At 44.5% G+C, this 2,762-nt stretch overlaps 1 pseudogene; it reads left to right on the forward strand.

Moving 5' to 3' along the window:
• Nucleotides 1–1,027: 1,027 nt before the first annotated feature.
• On the forward strand, nt 1,028–2,226 carry LOC101419856 (magnesium transporter NIPA4-like; annotated as a pseudogene).
• The last annotated feature ends 536 nt before the right edge of the window (nt 2,227–2,762 follow it).

Below are 2,762 nucleotides of genomic sequence, written 5' to 3' on the forward strand. Positions count from 1 at the left end.
TTCAGGGACAATTACCGGACATTGTAGATCCTCCCATGGCCCACTGGATGGAACGTGGGAGAGTGTGGGCTCTGATGTGGACCATTGACCATGAGGTGCAGCAATCCTCAGAGATGTATTCACCAAATGCAATGAATGTCTCATGATGATGGAGGAGAATGTTGCTATGGGGGGAGTAGTGGGGTGAGGGGGGTGGGGGGTATATGGGGACCTCATATTTTTTGAATGTAATATTAAAAAAATGAATAAAGAAAAAAAATAAAATACATGAGAACAAGGATTATGTTGAGTTTTGCTCATTATTTTCTGGCACATAATTGGTGCTCAATAACATTTTAAAAAATGAATGAATGATATACTGACAAGGAATTCAATTCCAAAGCCTTTGTATTTTATAATTTGTTTATCCATTATTCATTTAAGATATATTAACTACTAATCATGTTCAAGGTAGTCTGCTACTAGATTTCTAAAGCCAAATATCAGATGCATACAAATGTTATGGTAGTATATTCTGAAATGTATATTATTTCAGACTAAGACATTATCTAAATATTTCTGGTGGATAAATATGGTTGGCAAATGACTATGGGGCATTTGTAATTCTTTTAACATATTAAGGAAGTTTACAAGTCAAGGAAGATAAAAACTTCTATCTAGGTCTCCGTCTTTATCACTGTAGTCATATCAACCTGATGCATACCCTCTGCAATCAATAACCAGAGACTTGAGTTTAACATCACCATCATTAGAAAGGCTCATGGTATTTCTCCTGGTACAGCATGGTTAAAACATTCATGGCAGCCCCTCTGCAGGCAGCCTGAGCCTGCTCCCTAGCCCCCGAGTCACCTGAGATGCTAGATGAATCCTATCTGGGGATCCTCCACTCTAGGACACATCATTCTCCCCATTCTTGGGATCTGACCCTGGCAGCTTCTCATGCAGGCCACACCAGGGACAAGTCCTAGCCACCTGCTCTGGGACTGAGGAGCCAGGGACATCCATGCATCCCAGCTCCATAGCGCTAATGGCCAGCACTGCTAGGTGTAAGAAAGATCCCCTGATCAGCCTATAGTGCTCATCCCAACAAGTCCTGTGCCAGATCATCAGGTACTTCAGCCCCGAGGTGCCCGGCAATGCCACCTTTAACAGCTGGCAGGGGAGGCTCAGGCAGAACAGCTTCTACATTGGCCTGGGCCTGACCTTCCTGTCCAGCTTCTTCATCAGCATCAGTGTCATCCTCAAGAAGATAGACCTTCTATAACTGGTGACTATGGGGACCACTTGGGTTATGGACAGGGATTACAGCTACTTGAAGTATGCAATATGGTGGACTGGATTTCTCATCATGGCTGCTGGAGAAACTGTCAAAATTGGAGCTTATACATTTGCTCCCTGAGATAGTCATTTTGCTTCTGGGAGTGCTGAGTATCCTCCTAAGTCCCGTCCTCTCTTGGTATTTCCTGGGAAAGAGACTGAATCTGCTGGGAAAGCTGGACTGTATGACCAGCATGCTTGCAGCATGGTGATAGTGGGACACGCCCCTGAGGAAGAGAAGGTGACCACAGTCAATGAGATGGCATCCAAGATGAAAGACACAGGGTTCATCATTTTTACTATGCTTCTGCTGGTGTTCTGTCCCATCCACTTCTTTGTCATCACCCCACAGTATAGGCAAAGTAGTAGCTTTGTTTGTTTTATATCATCATCTGCTCTGTGACCAGGGCCTTCTCCTTGTCGGCTGTCAAGGGTATCACCCTTAGGAACTTCTTCCAGTAGATGCCCGTTGTGCAGCATTCCTGCCCCTACATCCTGTCCCTCATCCTGGCACTTTTGCTCAGGATTCATGTTAACTTCATCAACAGGGCACTGGACATCTTCAGTGCCTCCCTGGCATTCTCCATGCACTATGGGTCCTTCATCATGGTGCTGGTTACCTCCTCCATCATCCTCTTCAAGAACTGGCATAGCATGTTTGCCATGGACATTGTGGGCACCCTTGCTGGTTTTGTTGCCACCATCCTGGGTGTGTTCAGACTTTATGCTTTCGAAAACCTGAACATCAGCGGGGTCAACTTGCCCCACATGCATAAAAACCCAGACCCATCTCCTGCTGCAGAATTCACTACATTAGACTGGAAGACAAGAATGTCTTTGTGGACAATATGGAACTCTCCAGTACCCCATCATCAGAAGAGAAACCTAATATTTATAATCCATTCTTAAAACTTGAAACACATAGATGAGAGGTTGAGCCCCTAGGGTACATCTGACTTCTCAATTTCAGAACCACCCAGTTATTTTCAGCACAGCTGCATTGCCTGTTACCTATGGGCTCTCTTCCCTTGAGATTTTCATTTATACCTCATCACTGTTTCCAGGAGAAAAATCCCTACCCAATGAGCGGTGGTGGCAAAACTTCCTAGAAATGGAGCCTCATGAAGACAGGTTCTTTGAATGTATGATATGGGGGTGGACATCCATGAAGTCATTAGATGACCAAATACACTAGTTTATGTTGATGCCATCAGGTCCCTGGACCTTTCTCTGGCCACATGTGTTTTGGGGAAGAAGATAGAATTCAACCTGTTGAATGTAGCAGAGGCCTAGAACCTCCCTTAGATGTTGGGCATCCGGAAATCTTCAGCATCAGTTCACATCCTGAGATTCAGTTGTCATTCCTTAGCCTAAGGATGTGGGGCAGCTGCCTCCCCATCCAGAATTGACAGAAATGCAACTAATTAAAATTTCTTTTTGCTTTT

The sequence above is a fragment of the Dasypus novemcinctus genome, chromosome 3 (genome assembly GCF_030445035.2).
Source record: "Dasypus novemcinctus isolate mDasNov1 chromosome 3, mDasNov1.1.hap2, whole genome shotgun sequence".
In the NCBI taxonomy this organism is placed as follows: domain Eukaryota; kingdom Metazoa; phylum Chordata; class Mammalia; order Cingulata; family Dasypodidae; genus Dasypus; species Dasypus novemcinctus.